Source organism: Canis lupus, chromosome 10 (genome assembly GCF_048164855.1).
Source record: "Canis lupus baileyi chromosome 10, mCanLup2.hap1, whole genome shotgun sequence".
NCBI lineage: Eukaryota > Metazoa > Chordata > Mammalia > Carnivora > Canidae > Canis > Canis lupus.
Window position 1 is genome coordinate 35,420,602 of NC_132847.1, and position 20,471 is coordinate 35,441,072.

General features: G+C 39.7%; 1 long non-coding RNA gene across 3 annotated transcripts; it reads left to right on the forward strand.

Annotated features, from left to right (window-relative positions):
- Nucleotides 1-389: 389 nt before the first annotated feature.
- On the forward strand, nt 390-20,146 carry LOC140640915 (uncharacterized). Of its 3 annotated transcripts, XR_012037516.1 has the most exons (5): nt 390-712; nt 4,197-4,345; nt 5,540-5,807; nt 14,505-14,640; nt 15,170-16,548. It is a non-coding gene; the product is annotated as an uncharacterized lncRNA (long non-coding RNA). The 3 variants fall into 3 exon arrangements; XR_012037515.1 differs by lacking the exons at nt 4,197-4,345; nt 15,170-16,548 and adding an exon at nt 19,925-20,146; XR_012037514.1 differs by lacking the exon at nt 4,197-4,345.
- The last annotated feature ends 325 nt before the right edge of the window (nt 20,147-20,471 follow it).

Here is a 20,471-nt window from a genome sequence, read left to right on the forward strand (position 1 = left end):
ATGGATGTGATTCTTTATAGATGGATAGTGTGGGATCAAGCAGTCTCAAGGGGACATTATCCATCTAGTACTTGATTCAATTCTCTTCCACATTGAAAGATAAGAGACCTGTATAACGTTGTTACACGCACTACTGACATCTCAGTCCACATTAACTTAGTGACCTCAGAGCTCTGCAATGATTGGCAGGCCATGTTCACAGGAAGGTCCCTAGCCAACATGCCTTCAGCGGCTTCGTATTTTCCTCTGACACTCTCCTCTTCACTACCCATGCCCACTCTCCTTGATTCTACATCATTAAGTTCCTATGTTCTCAGACTTACTCTCTGCTTCTAGTCACTGGTCACTGTGCGGAAAGTACATACTTCTTTTAAAGTGGCCAGCGCGTCTTCACTGTGGGCGTTTAGAGATAATGCTCCAATCTTCATGGTCTAGCCTTTCAGGGACTCATAACTAACTGATGGGGAGAAGTTTCAGACCTTCTAGAACCATTGTGGAATAGATCATAAAAGTTAAAAGTGACCTTAAAGATATTATATTATTCTATTTTTATAAACTATCAATACTGAGACCCAAAGAGGGTCGGTAATTTGTTTAAATCTGGAAGTTTCTAAGGGTTAGAAGTGAAACTTGGGACCTGGATCTAAGTTGAATAATCTTCCTTTGCCACCTGCTAAGGGAACAAAAGAGAGTGTTCAGCAGCCACACCGAGGTAAGAGTCTGTAGGTTGCCACCTTACCTATCTTCTTTCTCTGAAGGCCAACCTTCAATCTGGACTTGGCGTGGTATTTCCACTAATTTACTTTTCCAAATTAAGGAGCCAAATCTCATATACTAACTCCATGCTAACTAGTGAACAACAATAATCTACCTTCCTTGGGTTCGTAATATACTACACATGGGAGTGACTTAGGAACTGGATAGGCTCAAATTTAATGAGACTAAATTATAATTAGTAAGAAGGGTCTTATCCAATGTCACTTTGAAAATTGTTGACAAAATGAGAAATCATCTCATTTCCATTTTAATGCACTTAGTAAGGAGCCTGAATATGCCAAAGAATTAATGAAATTTGCAGATCTATTTTTAGTAAAGCATAGCTATACAGTTGGGATTCAAAAATAATAAATGACTTGAAAGAATCTACTTAAAGTTTTGAATAACTTATCTCAAATCATAGGTTAATACATTTCCAGGTAGAGAACCTTAAATATATTAATACAAAAAGTTATATCTGGGAAAAAAAGGAATAAAATAGAACTCATCTTTAATTGATTTACAATGTATTGTTGCAGAAAAGGATATACCATACAATTAGGAACTGGTGAGAGAAAAGTCCATGTTGGGAGCTAAGACTGAGTTTTCAGAAAAATGTAGAGAAAAAAAAGACGTCATTCAAAACAAGGGCAATAGAGTGATTGTACCATTTGGTGACTAATGTACCTGAAAGTCAATATGAACACAATGATCAAAGGCTTGGTTAGGTAAAGACTAAAGTAATAAATGATTAACAGTCATGGTAAACAGAAAAAGAAATGCACAATGAAATAAATAGAGACTCCTGAAAGAAATTTCTTTGCCAGTTACAATGGAAAAAAATGTAGAAGGCTCATACATGAAGACGATTCCAAAAATGAAATTTTTGGAATTTCCAGTTAAAAAGTTTCCGGTTAAAAAAAACATAACATGATGATAGTGATTTTTATATTTATTTTAAAAATGAGTTAATAGACCAGTAAGTGGCTACAAATTCAGCTATAAAAGTTGGTACACTTAAAATGAGCCCTTTCCATAGTTTTTATTTTGTCAAAGAACATAAGTAATCGGAAATGCTTAGCATTTGCTTTTTCTTATTCTCCATAGTATTTGAAGAATACTAATCCAATGAAATCTAACCTGAAATAAAATCTTTTGATAATACTTATGAGGAATTCATATTATATTCGTCCAATTTTAACATCTTCCTTGTGAATACTGCCCTCAGATCCTGGCAAGAGCAGCCCCCATTCTGGCACCATGTTGGAAAAGCCCAATTCTGGCTTTCCTCAGGCCGTGCCCCTCCACCAAGGCAGGTATCTGAGGTTCCAAGGGTTATTCTCACCTGTAGCTTATGCCTCCCTGTCTAGACCATACTCCAGGCACCTGAAACTCCAGAACTTTCTTCCTAGAGTTCCCCGAGGCCACTTTTAGACCTGTGCCAGCCTCTTATTTGGGTCTTTCTCTCCAGAAGTTGGAATGTGCTACCAATACCTGGCCCAAGAAGCCCAAGGAGAGACTGGCTGCAGGGTGTATGTGGAGGACAGTAGGTAGGCAGAGCCTATGATTAAAGGCAAGGGTGTCAGCTAGTGCCTGAGGCTCCCAGGCAGGATGGAGTCCTGAAAGGACTGGGAACCCATGTCCCATTCTCTGAAAGCCACCATGTTTCTTGCAGAGCTCTGAGGAATCTAACACCTGTAATGTCAATCTGGTCTTCCAGATTAATAAAAGGACTCTTTGTTTTCAAGACTGGAAGATAGAACAGATTTAATGTAAACACTATTAGCATAATTTACATATTTGAAATATTTAAGCATGTGGTAAGAGGTCTTGCCTTTGGGTGGCAAATTTCTAGAGGCATGCTTGTTGCTTTCTCCTTCCAGGCTATTTGAGATATCTGGGAGCAAGACTATACCTTATTTCTCCAGTGTTTTTTATTATACCTGACAAGATGCTTCATACATACCTGGTTACTCAAACTGAATTGAAGGAAAATGCAGAGAGGCAAATATTTTCAGCAGTTGGACTTTTCATCAATCTCCCCAATTACTTGACTTTCTCACCACAGAGGGGAATATTCAGGAACTATACTCCAGACTTAGAACCTGGAGCCCTTATGAACAAGGTCACCACAGCTGCTCCCAATATTTTATGACCTTGCAGGCCGTGCTTTATATACTACCCAGGTCCCAGGAAACTTCGCTGAGCTGTGATTAGCATTTCAAGGATAAGGCAGTTTGAATTCCCCGTGGCCATTTTTGTCCCCTCTCAAGAAAATCAACAAAGGCTCCAGAACTTTTAATTTCATATTTCTGGGCATCAAGTATTCAGGAAAAGTTTATTGCTTCTTTTATTGAAGTTTTAAAGGACTGTTGATAATATCCTTTCAATGCACAATTTTTACCATATGAAGGAAAGTGGACTTTTTCCCAATGTCTTCTGTATGACCCACTAAGTCCATTTGTTTGTCCTTCCTTCCTTCCAGCATAAACTACAATCATTTAAATTCAATCATTATTTTGAATAGAACCACACTGAATTCTCGTTCCCTTTCAGGGCACTCATTATATCGACTTCATATTCTTTTGCGTTAATTATACAATTCCAAAAAAAGTGTGGTTTTTTTGGTCTTGAATTCACCCTGAAAAACAATGATTTTTTTTTTCTATTTATGTCTATTTATGTATGTCACTATAATTCAGAAAATGGTCAACTTGGGGTAGGGTCATTAATGTGGTAATGATTATTAGCAAATTAAGGAACCAGGAACATATTTATATTTTTTGTTATTGTCAGTTACAATCCTATATCTATGAAACTAGAACTTTTTTGTTTTTTATGGTAGTTCTGATTGGCTGTCAGAGATGGTGTTTTTAAAATTTCTTTGCAGGTAGTTACATTCTTACAAGATTTACGTAAGCTAAGGAATCATTACTCTTGTTGACAGGCCGTCTCAACGATGTCCAATTCACAGATTTTCCTTGAATTCCTGTTTGCCAGCCATAGGTTTGGGCAAATTCTGTAAGCTCTCTGAGGCTCAGTTTCCACGTCTGCAAATGGAGTAGTTTTACCTATTTTACAGGGTTCCAATAGGCATTAGAGATATTAGTTAGAGTGCCTGGCGTGGCACGCTGTTGGTAAACAGTAAGCGTGGTTTCCTATACTTGCTGTCTCTCTTCTCCCCAGCAGTATGTTCTCCATTAGATGTTAATCTGAGTTTGATGTTAGCCCTAAAGTTGAAGAGTCAAGCCTCAGTTACCAAAAACCTATTTCTTGTCTCTGAATTGATTCCCTTGCCACTGATTTGACTATTTGATATTAGGGCTGATAAAGAAGTGGTTTTTCTCCAGGCATATTATTTATCATTTTTTTCTGCTTTTGTAAAAAAAAAAAAAAAAAAACAAAACCACCCACAAACATTTATTTCTTCTCTACAACAGATGGGAATAGCAATTAGAGGCAGTTATCGTCCTGACACTCCGTGGCAGGCAAGGCCTCACCGTGCGGCAGAACTGGGTGGAAGATGATCTGAATATCACAGAGTACACTTGTCCAAAACAGTCCCTCCTGTCAGACAAAGATTCACCAGGTATCTGCTCCAAAGTTAACCTGGCAGGACACAGAGAAAGAAACTCGAACCCGTGTATTTTCTCTTATAATCCATTTCCATAAATTATAACATTCCCACGCAACAACCTCTCCCCCCAGCAAAGCTCTAAAAAAAGCACCCGATGGTCACTTCCCCAATCAGTCTTAATGAGTAAAAGGGAATGTTAAGTTTCATGAGGGCCCCATGATATTTCCCTGAGTGAGAGTTTACTGATACCTGACTTTCTCAGTAACAACAAAAGTTTCTGTTTATGTAAATTCATCCGGGAAATGGCTTCTTGGAATGGATCCTATTACTCTGGTGAAAATTCCTCATCATTTTAACATGAAATTATGGGCACTGTCCCGGTCTAATCTTAATCTTAATCCTGAATTATTTTATTTTGCATTGAACACAAATTAAAACAAAATGAGAGCGTAATGTTGTTACTGGATTTTCAGGCATGACATTCTGGTAGTTTCACCTTATATTTGCTGCTGATGGAATAGAAGAGCAAGACTGATCATTTGTATCTTTCCATTTCAACAAAAGCTGTCCTCTGGAGGGAGGGGAATCTCTCCCCCTTTTTTTGAATCTCCCATTCATTCTGTATCCTTTTGCATACTTACTCTTTGTAGAAAATGGAACCACATCCTTTTCTTCTAGATAATCCTCATTTTCATGTCTTATGGACTGAGTGGCTAATTTGTCTGCCTTCATGTCCCTAACAAAGTAGTGCTAGGTCTTTCTGCAGTAACAAGGGAATACATTTAAATTGGATCATAATAAATAACATAACTTTGTGTCTCTGGCTTTATCAGGTTGGAAAGAATCACAATAATCTGAGCCCCAAACTGGACAGACCAAAACAAAGCTTAGCCTTTCTTCGAGTTTCTTACCATAGCTATTTCTGGGATGTTCCTCAAGAAATTAAAATTTAGGGGATCCCTGGGTGGCGCAGCGGTTTGGCGCCTGCCTTTGGCCCAGGGCACGATCCTGGAGACCCGGGATCGAATCCCACATCAGGCTCCCGGTGCATGGAGCCTGCTTCTCCCTCTGCCTGTGTCTCTGCCTCTCTCTCTCTCTCTCTCTGTGACTATCATAAATAAATAAAAATTAAAAAATAAAAAAAATAAAAAAAATAAAAAATTAAAATTTAGTCTTCTGATCCATCTTGTTGCTTCTTGCCCCCAGGTCTTGTGGGAAAGCCTTGGAATATGATTACTCAGCTTGGGATTCAGCCTTCCCAATCCTCATTTATCGCCCAGTGATAGACAACAGAAATATTTTTCCTGGACAAACTTCACCACTTACAGACAAGGATTTGCATCAGGGCAAACTTTCAGAACTCCTAATCAGATATCAGTGTAATTCCCAAAGAATGGGCTCTTCAGTCTTGAATAAGACCACATATGGGGCCTCAACATTATAATCCACGTTGGAATTCATACACTGGAATGAGGTGAGCATATGTTCCCACTTCCTTCTGCTGTCTGTGTACAGAGTCATAGCAAGAATGACATATACAACTCCTAAAAATAAAGAATAAATTTCAGAGACAGTAATAATTTTCCTAAAATCCACATTTAGGAAAGAAACCATTCTCAGAAAGAAACTTAGCATCGTGGAGTCAACCCCCTACCTGCTGACTTCTCAGGCATAAGTCATTGTAAGATGCTTGAACCTCTGTAGACCCATCCTCCCCTCTGAAAGAGAACTGGCACGGAATTCTGGCTGTCACTTCTACATATGGTGCCCAGTCGACAAAATATGTTTAAATGCACTGCTTGCCTCCCCGTGATAAAAGGCATTTTGGCACAAGACTCTATAGGAAATTGGGCACCAAATAGGCCTTTGAAATCCATGACCATCAAGAAACACAAATTCTCCTCTTTCTAAATGTAATGTGCTTGGCCATTCATTTGCCAAAAGATCGCGCATTACAAGACGAGGCAAACATATACTGTAACAGCTCAAATACATACTCTTAGTTTACATTCAGGGTTATTTAATTTTTTTTAACGGAATCAAGAAATTCTAGTAACGTGAGCAGGTTGGAGACTTTCTTCAGTTGAACTACCCTGTTGCTTGTTTGTTCTCCGTTATTAGATATCACTGTAAGATTACGGACAGAAAAGGATGGCATCGGAACAGTGAAATTTTCTAAGAGTTAGCGAGCATTCTAACCTTTTCAATATGTTGCACTTAGAAGGGGAGAGATCTAGTGCAGGCGTTGGCAAACTGGCGCACAGACCCAATGGGCCTGCTGCCTGTTTTTGTAAATAAAGTTTTAATGAAACATAGCTGTGCCTTTGATTTGCATGTCGTCTGGGGTTTTTCTCATCTTACAATAGCCGAGTTTCGTTGTTGCTACAGAGACTGTATGGATCACAATGCTTAAAATATGTAGCCCTTCACAGAGAAAGTTTACCAATCCCTGACCTAGTATAGTGCTTTTATAAACTTTCTATTAAAGGTAGAGACCCATAAACATGGGTTTGGAAAGATGCTATACTCCAAGATTAGGTCATCTTGCAAAACTCCTTCAGTGAGAGTCAGTATGAGGCTATGTAAAGATTTCAGGAACAACAGTACAGTGTGGTTTGTAAACGTGCTGATGGGAAGTCGTCTCATCTCGGCCTGTTGTGACACAGTCACCCCAAGGAAATGTTCTTGGTTTCAGTTATACTGGAGAGTGGAAGACATAAGGCGCACTGCCTGCTAATCACATTGCTTGGAAAAGAGGGGAACATTTTTTTAAAGACTATTTCTCTCTAATCATCTTTCCCTTTAAGTGGATGGTTTGAGAGACATTAAAATAGCTGAAGCAGCCTGGAGAATCTAGTTTAACAAACAAACCAACCCAGCATGCTCTAAGTTCAAAAGGTCTATTGCATATTCACTATCCATCTCTCTATACATATTTTATTTAACCTTCTGTAAATATTGTCATTGTGGAGTGCTTAGGACAGGCTAATGCGCCGGGCTGTTTTGTTAATGGAAACAGAGACAACAATGCAGAAGGCAATCACAGAAGGACGGGAAGAGGAGGAGGCAGATGGAGAAAGGAAGGGGCAGGCTGAAGGCAGAGCCCGGGGTGTGCGAGGGAGAGGTGAGGCCCGGACCCTGCGTGGAGCTGACTTCTTCATTAGCGCAACCTGGAGCCTTGCCAGAGCATTCCCCAACTTCAGGAGCTCATGGGTCTTCCTCCCCACGCCCCCTCCTCCTCTCCTTCTCCCGGGTCTCTGCAAACTACAAGGAAAAGACGTAATGGTATTTCTCCCACCGCAGATGCTCTGCATAATCGCAGGCTAACTTTCCTCGCAGGCATCTCCCCTGTTACTTAGTAAGAGCTGAAGCTTCCTCCGTGGTGTGTGCAGTCGGGGGCTGTAGAGCGCGGGTGACTGTCCCCCGCGTCCCCCCCGCCCCCCAGCAGCTCCGCCGGCCGCCCGGGCAGGGTTTCTGGGCTGCCGCATCCCTCGCCCCCTCGGGTCAAAGAGCAACGCTGCCACTTCTGAGCTGGGAACGCATTCTCCTCCTCTCCTGCCTCCGGGGTTCCTTCTCCTCCGGCCTCTCCCCTCCCCCTTTACTCCGGTCGCCCTTGTTGCTGCTGCGGCTGTGGCTGCGCGGCCCCCGCCAGGAGCGCCAGGAGCTGCCCGGCCGCCGGGTGCCCGCTGGCTGCGGGGCGGCGGTGCAGGTGTGCGCAGCCTCCTCCGCGTGGTCGCCACGGCAACCCGCCGCTCTAATCTGCTGAATATGAAAGGGAGACACAGAAAGAGAAAAGCCATCCACCCCCTTCTGCTGCATCCCGGAGTCCAAAAGAAGGATACCGGCTCCAGGCATTCCCGACCATCCCCAGCCATCGCCCGGGCAACAGCCACAGGGAGCGGGCGGCCGGGCGGGAGCCCCCCCCACCCCCACAGCCTCCTCCTCGCCTGGGCCTCCCGAGGCCCGGCCCGGCCCCAGCCCGCGCAGGCCTCCCGGCCCCGTACGCCAGCCTGCGGGGCGCCGACCCACGCGCGGCATAATTCCATCAGGTTCTTCCAGTGGCGTCCCAACAACACGCGTGTGCGTGTGCAAGTGTGCGGGTGTGTGCATGTGTGTATATGCGCGTGTGCATTTGTGCCTGGGTGTAGATTGTCTTCTCTAGGCACCTTTCAGATGAGCCGCGTTCGTGAGCTGGAAAGATGGAAATGGACGGGGCTGTCCCTTGCCACTTGCATTAATACATCTGTTCCCCGGGGGGTGACAGTGGGTCTGCAGGCCGGTGGCTGGCTAGCTCCACATCCAGCAGGGAAAGCTCTCATTCGTCTCACCACCGTCATGTTGATGCAGCTGGGTTTGACACCGCTTACCTCAGCAGTTGGTGGTGGTGGTGGTGGTGGTGGTGCTGCTGCTGGTGGTGGTAGTGGTGGTGGTGCGTTTTCTTTTTCTTCTTCTTTTTTTATTATTTTATTTTATTTTATTTTATTTTATTTTATTTTATTTTATTTTATTTTATTTTATTTTTTGGTTGAAAGACAGAAGGCTTCCTTGTGATCCCAGCCTTTTCCTATCAAATGACACTCAGCCATGGTTTGGGTGACTTATTTACTGGCAGTGGACCAGGAAAAACAAAAATGAACGTTCACAACTAATAAATCCTCTAGCTTAGATAGCTCCGGCAACAGTGGTAGGATTACATCAAAATGTGCCTCCTGATACCATAGGGCGCCCTGGCAGTGTGGAACCTAATAAGTCAAAGGGTAGGCAAAGGGGGTAAAACAAGACAGGACCAGAGATAGGTTTTACATGCAGCGCCTTAGACACACTCAAAAACTTTGAGCTCAAATCACATGATGGGGGATCCCTGGGTGGCGCAGTGGTTTAGCGCCTGCCTTTGGCCCAGGGCGCGATCCTGGAGACCCAGGATCGAATCCCACGTCGGGCTCCCGGTGCATGGAGCCTGCTTCTCCCTCTGCCTGTGTCTCTGCCTCTCTCTCTCACTGTCTGCCTATCATAAATAAAAAATAAAAAAAAAAATTACAAATCACATGATGGGCTTTCCTGGTGGAGGATTCTACATGAGAAAGCAGGAGGCAATGGATTTGAGTCATTGGGATAGGAGATGGCTAAGCCTGCCACCTTTTGCTTTTATCCTTGGAAATTAAGTCACACCCGTGTTCACCAGGATGTAGGAGGCAGGCCTACATGGACTAGACAGCAAAATCACAGCTTTCTCAGCTGCACTGAAAGAAACGATTTTTTTTATAGAGGACACAAGGTCAAGAATGTTTAGCAAACAAAATTGTATGTCATCCACTCCTAGATAATTCTCCAAGGACCTTCCTCCTCCCAGGCTCTTGTTGAAAGTGAGGGCATCTCTTTAAGGCTAGTGTGACAATGTTTTTATTTGTTTTGGAATTGATCTTCTGGACAGAAGCACATTTCTTTTTTCATTAGTATAAATCCAGAAAAAGCCAGCCACAAAACCACTGACTTTGGTTAGGATTTCCTCATTTTCTTCCCCTATGACCACCTCTAATTCCACAAATAACTATACTTTCTGTGATGATTAACTCTGTTAATTCAGCTTTTGTAAGCTAATGGTTACGCCTTTCCATGCAGAGTTCAATCTTTGGGTAGAAATGTGGATAAAAAGTGGGGAAAAATTTAAACATCACCCAGATGTTTAGTCTACATGGTGCTAAATACTTGACTATTTGGCAAGATAAAAGATAACGATGATTGATTTTGCTCTTCCTTTTTAATTTTGGTTTTGTTTTTCTGACCCTCAGATAAACAGTGAGGGAGGGCACTTACTTGGTGACAAATTAAGCCACACCTACTCAGCAGTTCTGCTTGGTATAATGCAGAAAAAGAAATACTGGTTTGTTTTTGTTTTGTTTTTGCATCCTGATACAACTGGAACATGCCTTTAGGAAGTAGGTAACATGATCTACTTGCTCTCCAAAGCACCTGACATAAAAGCATCTTATAAAATCCTTCAGAGTTCTGTGGAATTATTATCTTTGAAACTTGGTCTTTGGGATAAAACCAGTTAAAGGAAATATGCAAAGGTTGATTCTGATATCTTAGTGTGTTTAGAATTCTCACTGTCTACCAGTGAAGTCTTTGTTCAAATTCTTCTAGTAGTTCACAGGAAAGTAATTGAATCTCTCCATGATTGAATCCAGCTAAATTATTCTGTCATAGAGATATTATCTGTAGTCATTGTCTCCCGGGAGAATCAAGTATTGTCTGAATGCTATTTTGAAATCCTTAGGAAAAAAGGCATTATGTGATCAAATCAACTTCAAATTCTGTTTAGTTCCTTGAATCCTTATTTTGATTACTTCATCTCCACTATTATGCCAATATTTTGGAGGCACCCAAAATGTGCCAGACACTATGTAAGCTCTTGGGATTCAAAGAGCTTGGTTTGGAGGGGGAGATAGAGGCATAAAAATTATGGCTTTTATTGAGTGCTTACTATATGCCAGGTACTGCTTTAGACATTTTATACGTACTAATACATTTAAGTCTTAAAACAACTCTGTGAGGTAGGTAACATTATTTGTCCTGTCTTTAAGAAGGGAAATGGAGACACACAGAGGTCGAATTACATACCCCAAATCACGTGCCACCTTATTTTTAAAGCAGTGCTCAGAAAATATATGACTGCCTTGCATTTATAACCCACTGAGTTCAGTATCCTCAATATACAGTTAATAAGCTAAAGCCTGCCAGATGGAAAAAGGGACGGCAAACATATTAGTAGAGGGAATTTAGAACCCTCAAATGAAGTCCTGACATCATCCCAACCTCTTGGGGTTTCTAAGAACTCTCACTTAGGTGATGGATAAGATCTTGCAGTAAAAATGTTTTCAAGGGTGTCTCTATATAGTGCCTCTCATGCATATTTCAACTTTCAAGTTTCAGGAAAATTTGTTTTAGGTTGTTTCAAACTTAAATAAATTAATATATCTAAAGTGCTTAGGAGAGCACATTGTATAAATGAACTTAATTGGGAGGTTCTATGCTAATGAAAAAAAGTTTTTAAAAAACGTTGGAATGTGGGTAGCTCTATTTGGAATGTGGGTAGCTCTATAAAGAATGGAGAGCAAAAACCCAACCTGCATGAGAACCAGGAAACAGAAGATCTAATCCTGGTGGCCTCTGAGCCTTCCCTCAAGTCAGTAAGAGCCTCATTTACAATACATGAGAAGGAAGAGCTGGATGGTCCAAGGAACCATTAAATATCAAAGCAGGGCCGTGACACAATCAGATCTGTTTTACATAACAAGGTGATTTCTGTAATGATGCACAAGATGAGAGGATACATGAGACAGTTGTGGCAGACAGGCCAAATTAGATGCCAGTGCAAAAGGCAGGCTGGGTGGCAGTGGGATTGGAGATGGGCAAATTTGGACAGAATTTAGGAAACAGAATCTCCAGAACATTGTCCTTGATTGGATGATGAAATGTGGTCCTTGACAATGGGAGGAAATATAGGTCCTGCCAGTATGAGGAAAGGCAGTGAGTCCTTGATTTGGGGCATGGATGGCGAGTATATGACAATATTCTCATATCAGAGGAGGATATTTGGAAGGCAAGGTATTTAGTTAGTTTTAGGTATGTTGAGTTTAAAGTATTCAACACCAAATGGTGCAAACAATAGACAATTAAAGGCATGGTGTGGTTGCCAAAGAGATAGATTTTATTATTATTATTTTAAGATCTATCCACTTATTTGAGAGAGAGTGAGCATGAGCAGGGGAGGGGCAGAGGGAGAAGAAGAAAATATCCAAGCAGACCCCCTCAATGAGCACAGAGCCTGAGGTATGGCTCCATCCAATGACCCATGATCTCACAACCCATGAGATCATGACCTGAGCCAAAACTGAAAGTCAGAATCCCAACCGGCTGAGCCACCCAGACACCCCCCCAAAGAGAGAGATTTTAGAGTCTGGTATAGAAGGATTATTTTAAGAGGTGGAAGTATATGGGAACACTAAGGAAAAACCAAAGACAGAAAATATATGGAGTCAAGGACAAACCTTGGGAAACTCAGGGAAAATCCCATGGGGTCAATTTAAGTAAGATTTTAGACAATGAAATAAGCTGGGTCAGTTTTCTAAAAACAAATTCAAAAGGCTTTTCTTAACTTAGAAGTACCGTTCCTTCATAATTTCTTCCTGTAGCTTCCAATCCATCATCAAAGCTAATCTACATTTTGAAATCATCAACCAATTCGGGATAATGTTGGTCTTGAAACTTCACAAGCTTAGACATCTTGGCACTGTCAAGTTTTTGAAACATAACTCAGTACCTCAACCCTGAAGAGGTCACTAAGAACATTCTCCTGCCTGAAAGCTGTGGGTGCTATCAATCACTGATTAAAAATGCCATCTCTTGCAAAGGCTGGCTCAGCAGAGGGGCCAAGCACAGTCTTGATGAGGAGAGAAAATGAATCCTAATTACTACCTTTGTTCTCATAAAGTTGGTTTCAAGAAACACAGAAAGACTACCTTCTGTTTACTTACCTCTCCCAACTGTATTCTTACAGGAGGGTATCTAGGCATTCGATTTGTAGAATCACTATGGGTGCGGTATGCTTCTCTTACTGCGATTATCATTGAAAAGTGTATTCAGCCTCCCAAGGCCCAATATTTTAAAATAAAAAAAATTAAAATGAAGCCTCTGTGTGGTTTATTTATAATAGACCATACTGAAAAGAAAAAGTGCCAATTGGAATATGATCCCCAGTAAAACTGTAATGAAATGAGATGCCCTCCCAGAGTTTATTTTCTCTTTTATCACCACTAATAGAAGCAGCCATGGGTTCTGGTCATCACTCTGGAGCAGATTTTAAGTGACCTTGCTTAATTTTGTACTTATAAGGGAAGCAGGCTGTTGGCCTTGGGGGAAAAGATGGATGTGACCTTTTTGTTGAACATAATAAATAAGCCCTTCTTTCTGTTATATAACCTGCTGGGGAGAAAACAGGCAAATCTGAAGAAGGAGAGAGGCCCGATAAATTCTCAGTCTCATCTTCTTGAGAGAGAGTAGAAAACTGCCCTAAGAAATAGCCCCTTTGAGAATAAAACAAAATGGTGACTCAGGCCTGTCACAGTTGTATGCATGCGTGTTGCTGAGTACGACGCAGAGTGATCACACTTCCATGCTCTGCATACAACTTTCAAAGATAACTCTGAATCTTCACCATGAGACCAAAACATTCTACTTTGGAATTACTTTGTCTCCTTTGAAAGTTGCTGGATGGTAGAACTGGCAATTTTGGATCTGAGTAAGGTGCTGGATAGAAACTCTTCTTCAGTGAAAGTAATGCTAGAAATTGGGGCTAATCCAACACCAGATAAGAGGAATCAGGGCGTCTGGGTGGCTCAGTGGTTGAGCGTCTGCCTTTGGCTCAGGTTGTGATTCCAGCTGGGGTCCTGGGATGGAGTCCTACATTGGGCTCCCTGTAGGGAGCCTGCTTCTCCCTCTCCTATGTCTCTGCCTCTCTCTGTGTCTCTCATCAATAAACACATAAAAGCTAAAAGAAAGAAAGAAGAAAGAAAGAAAGAAAGAAAGAAAGAAAGAAAGAAAGAAAGAAAGAGAAAAAAAGAGTCAAGATCCTGCCCAAGAAACTTAAAGGAGCCACTGTGCTTCACACACTTGCCCATGCGGGCACTCCTTTTCAGCAAGCAGTTTTTCTCTATTGTACTGAGCTCACCAAAGGAGGATTGAACCAGTCTCCTGCTGCCTCCCACATCCTAGTCCCCCACATCCTCACATCCACCACCAACCTCCAGGAACATATAGAAGGAAAAAAGTGACGACTACAATGATTAATTATTATGCACCCTGTGGAACCTTACATTATATCCCATGACCCAACAGAAACATGTTATCCTTTCCCAGTAGGATAAAGAAGGCTAAGGCAATTACAGTTGGCACAACTTCTCCTCTACTTTCACGCGGACAAAACCCAGAATATGAGAGTTTAAGGTATTAGTGCCAAACAAGAGTCTAGAGAACATTTGGTCTAGTGTTTCTCAGGATGGTACATATCACCCTGGTGGTACAAAGGAAGATTTTACGTGGTACACGGATATGACTTTCAACAGCATGAAATCCCTAGTAAGAGAGTTAATATCTTTCAATTCGGTTTCAGCCTTTCTAATTAGCATTGAGTTTCTCCATATCGAATGGCAATGGAGAAGGTAAAACAAAATCTCTGGAATTGGATTTGACTTCTGACTCTGCAACTTATAAATTGACTCTGCGATCCAGTCTTGGCCAATGAAAAAGTAAGTGGAAGTCTTTTGGGGAATTCTTGGAGAGATTTTCCTACTCTGAAGTTTGTTCTTTCAGCCTTTCTATTATATTGCTTTTGTGGACTAAACAATAGAGGGCAGGGGGACTCTAGCTTCTCCTCTGCCATCTGTCTAGGTATAGGCCTACCCAGCACTGTTGCCATCCGCAGGTACTTCATACATATTTGCTGGATGAACAAATAAAAGAATCATATAAATAACTAACTAGTGATCCTTTTTTCATTGTACTGGTGGCTTTCACGTGTACAGATCTGCCCCCAGGCTTAATGTTAAATCACATAGTCGACTCAGACATCTTTCCACTAAATTTTTTTCTTTTAATAGATTCGTTGAGGTATGATTGACATAATATAAACTGCAAATATTCAAAGCGTAGAATTTGATCAGCTTTGACATATGTGTACACCTGTGAAACCATCACCACAATCAAGATAATGAACACATCCATCATCCCAAAAGTTTACTTGTTCCCCTTTGTAATCTCTACCTCTTATCTCTCTAGCTCTCCTCCCTAAGAACCACTCATCTGCTTTCTGTCACCGCAGAAGCATCTACATTTCAGAGTTTTATAGAAATGGAACCAGAGACTATGTACTCTTTTTATCAGACTTATTTTACTCACAGTAATTATTGAAAGATTTGTCTGTGTTGTTGTGTGTATCAGTAGTTTATTCCTTTTTGTTACCGAGCAACATTCCGTTGTATAAAGATACCGTGATCTGTTTATCCATGTTTACCTTTCGAGTTTTGCCCAGTTCTAAGCTTCTATGAATATTCATGTACTTGTCTTTGTATGAATGTATGCTTTCTTTCTTTTCTTTTTTTTAAGATTTTATTTATTTATTTGAAAGTGAGAGAGCAAGAGAGAGAAAGCACGAGCGAGATGAGGGGCAGAGAGAGAAGCAGATGCTCCACTGAGTAGGGAGTCCAATGTGGGGCTCAATCTGGAGATTCTGGGATCAGACCTGAGCTGAAGGCAGACACTTAACTAACTGAGCCACCAAGGTGCCGCAGATGTATGCTTTTTTTTCTCTTGGGTGAATACTTAGTAGAGAAATGGCTGGATAATATGATGGGTGTGTGTTTAGCTTCATAGAAACTACCAAAATGTTAATCAATGATGGCTGTCCAATTTTCATTCCCACCAGCAGTGTTTGAGAGTTCTAGTTTCTCCATATCCTTGGTAGCACTTGATGTGGTCAAACATTTTAATTTAAGGTATTCTAGTAAGCATGTAACAGTATATCATTTTGGTTTTAACTTGCATTTCCATATTGACTGATGATGTTGAAATCTTCACATGTGCTTATTTACCACCTTCATATCCTCTCTGGAGATGTATCTCTTCTGATCTTTTGCCATCTCTTTTTTGGGCAGTTTGTGCTTTCATTACTGAATTTTTGAATTCTTTATATATTCTGCATACAAGTCCTTTATCAGATACATGCTTTCCAAATATGTTCTCCCAATCTGGGGTTTGTCTTTTTATTACTTTAATGTATTTTTTTGAAGAGAAGTTTTTAAATTTGATGAAGCCCAGCTTATCATGTGTTTCTTTCACAGATAATAACTTCGGTATCGTATCTAAGAAATCTTTGCCAAATCTGTGGTCACAAAGAATTCCTTCTATGTTTTCTGCTAGAAGTTTTATAGTTTTAGGTTTAAAATGTAAGTGAGTGATTCATGTGATTAAGTTTTTATATGGTGTGAGATATGAATCAAAGTCCCTTTTTTTGGCTTATGGATATCCAACTGTTACAGTATTATTTATTGGAAAGACTATGGACTATAGTTTCCTCACTGCATAGCATTTGCATCTTTGTAAACAAACAAAAAACAGTTGTCCATATATATGAATATATATGAGGCTTTAGCTTTGGACTCTATTCTACTTGTCAATCTGAATGTAAATATTGTATTGTCTTTATTACTATAGCTTCAATAAATCTTGACATTATGTAGTATAAGTCCTCTCACTTTGTTCTTTTTTTATAAAAGTTGTTTTGTCTATGTTAGGACTTTCACATTTCTAAATGAATGCAGAATCAGCTTGCTGATTTATTTTTAAAAATTAAATAAAAAGAGACAGCTGTGGTTTTGCTTGGGATTGTGTAGGATCTATAGATCAATTTGAAAATACGAAGAAATTGATGACTTGTCCAGGGTCATCAGTAAAGTGGCTATAATTGTAGTCCTTCCCTTGTATGGTTTTAATGGGGATTATATGAGTAAGTTTATCTAGAGCACTTAGAACAATGTGTGGCAAATGGTAAGTGCTCAATAAAAAATCCTATTACTCTCCTTCTTTAAGACTTCAAAGGCAAACTCCATTGTTTAAAGAACAAAATACCAAAGCCTTAACATTTCATCTAACATGCATTATCACCTGGATAATGTTTTCTTTTCCAGACTCACTTAGCATTACTCCATCAGTTGAACACTGCCTCCTGTCCATACCAAAATACTATCTATTTCCCAAACATGCCTTGCTATTTTTGTCATTGTTCCTTTTTTTTTTTACATATTGTCTCCACTTTCTAGAAACAGTGCTTTTTCTCCTTGCTCCTTCCAGACCCACATCAAATACTGTTTACCATATGCAATTGTTGTAAGACATAGCAGTCAGAGTTTACTGTTTCTCTGAGCTACAGTAGCATATACATTGCATTATAATTATATATTTACATACCTGTCACCCTGCTGCATACATTTCCCAGGAGAGAGTGTGAATATTTTCAGAGTAGAACTAAGTAGTGTTATTTATTTTCACAGTCTTTGTGACTAATACAGGCTAGTACACACTGTGGACTGAAGAATATATACTGAATATATAAAATTTTTTTCTATATATGGTACAATTAAAAATTTCTTTCATAAGCATTCATACTTGCTCTCTGCATTGGCATTGACATTTTTAAAAAATAAAAGCAATAACATTTCTATTTTAGTAATATGCATGATTTTGGTTTTTGTTTTTGCCATTAAAGTTTGAGCTTGAGAAGTTGTGCTCTGAGACAATAAAAAGTCCTAATTTTTTCCCAGGAGAAAAATAAAAATGAGTCAGAGCTATAAAAGTGCCTGGCACAAAAAGCTAAAAGGGAATCCCTCGCTTTTGCTCTCCTGGCTCCAGCAAACCTGGGGGGTATAGACAGGAGGCAGTTCAGCAATAGCCCAGCCTAGGGCATGGCCAAAGAAGCGCTTAACAAGAGAATGAGTTCCTTGTTATAACAACTCTAAGGGATATGAGTGAAACTGAAAGGAGGCACTCAAATAATTCCCTGTGCAACCTCAAAGGGCCACCACAACTCCCTTGTGTTTAAGAAGACCCCCACATCCAGGAAAAAAGATTCCAGCCTGTGGAAACAACCCCCAGCCAAAGGCCTGGGCCTCCCCCTGGGAGGGCCCAGCAGGAAATGCCTCTTTGCCTTGCAGGGGAGTTCAGCACTTCAAGTTACCAGAGATATGTGTTTGTGGTTTGCATAAAGGTGGAGAAATTCTACTTTGGACCCACACCTTAAATAATTAGCTTCCCCAGTGGTAAATTTTGCAATTAGACCAATATGTTTACAGTCAAGTATATGGCATATATATTTGACAAGAGAAATTTTCCATAATTCAGGTCTAGAAAAATTATCCTTAATCCAGATGTGGGAGAAAATAAATTAAGAACATAAAATATTTTAGGTCTAGTCCCATGATAGGCCAAACCCAATATTATGGTGAGCCAGGGCCCCTCTTTGGAGCAAAGTACTTTCCTGCATGAAGTAAATAACTTCTTCCTAAGCATGAAATGTTACTCTCCAGAGGGTATTTTAGTTGCCTGGGGTTTCTGTACGATTGAGATTGTTTAGTAAATTTGAGCTGAGTTCTGTTTCTCTTTCCATCTCTCAGGCTCTAGTCTAATATTTAGCTAATGCTGTTTTTTTTGTTTGTTTGTTTTTTGTTTTTTTAACACATCCTGTTCGATTTGATTCTTCACAAATGAGACAAATTATCTCAGTGAAACAAACAGGTAAACAGAGGTAATTTTTAAAAAGATAGTAAAAAGTTGGGGTGAAAATATCCAAACTTTTAAGGAGATATTATAAATAGGAATCACTGAAAGTGTTTTAACACTTAGGACGTTTGTATTTATTTCCACCTGCTGTGTCTTACTGGAAGACGGACTAAGGGAATAGCTTAGGGTAAAAAAAAAAAGCTGTATTAGAAACTTCCTACTGAAGAGAACATTCATCAACCTCCAAAGAAAGCATTATCCACTATTTGCTTATGCTATTTTGCTAAGGGATATACACTGTAAGTTAAGAGTTTGTAACCAGAATCTGAATATTTATATGATAAATAAATAATGAAATTAATGATTTATGTCAAATTGAAATACACATTTTTATAGATTTAGTGTGTGAATTCACTGGAAGGAAACTAGAGTTAAGCATATAGATGTTTTATCCCCAAATATAAATAGCATGGTAAACATAAGAAAATAGCATTCTTTTTTCCCCAATAAAAATTATTTAAACTGACTTGTTTTCATATTTGTAATAGTTTTCAGAAAGCATAGATTCAAATTTGAAAAATCATCAAATGTGAAGCTTACCCAAGACACATTAATCACATTCATTCATTTAAGTACTTTTTAATTTTTCTGTCTCCTCCATTTGTCAGGTATTGGGAAATGTGTCTGTCAAACTCTTGAACTAGGATTGTAGATTTATCAACCACTCTATAATTTTGTTGTCAATTTTGCTTTGTATATTTGGAGCTTACATTATCAGGTGCATACAAGTTCAGAATTATTACATTTTCTTAATGAAGTAATGACAGCTGACTCTAACAAAGTAATTACTATGTGACACACATAATCTAAGGATGTCACATATATGAACTTTTTTTGAGTCCTTACAATAACTCTAAGAGGGAGATATTATTATCTCCATTTTATAGCTGAGTAAAGAGATTAAGTTAGAAGAGCTTAAGTAATTTCCCCAAGTTCACACATCAGTATGTGGCAATGTCAGGATTGCAACTAGATACATAGCTCCTAAAAATAAGCCTTTAACCAATATAATGCACTTTCTGTCATCTGTTATTATCTAGTAGCCTTCTTTATTACTAAGAATGACTTTGGATAATTTATGCTGTTTGATATTATTACAGCCATGTAAAAAAAAAATTCTATAATTTGGCAGCCTAAGGATTAGTAAGGCAATTACATAGATGTCCAGAAACAAATACCTTTTACCTTTCTGTTCCACAGTGTCCAACTTCAAGAAAATTTATGGTCTAGAAAAGCTGCCGAAACTCCAGCCAACACAAATCTATTCCATCTCAGAAGGAAGTAAGGCAGAGGGTAAAAAAAAATGCTTATCTATCTAAAACTGTGCTCTCTAATACAGTAACTATCAGCTACATGAGGCTATTGAACAGTTGAAATATAGCTAGTCTGAGCTGAAATGTGCTGAAAGTGTAAAATACACACCAGAATTTGAAGATTTCATATAAAAAGTAGTTTGTAAATTATCTCAATAATTTTGTTTTGTTGATTTTTGTGTTGAAATGATGCCATTTTGGATATATTGGGTTAGATAAAGTATATTGCTAAAGTTAACCTCACCTGTTTCTCCTTACTTTTTAAAAATTATTTATTTATTTAATTTATTTATTTTAGAGAGAGAGAGAAAGAGAGTGAGCATGAACAGGGGGAAGGGCAGAGGTAGAGAGAGAATCCCAAGCAGAATCGCAAGCAGCATGGAGCCAGACACAGGGCTCAATCCCACAACCCTGAGATCACAGGCCAAAATCAG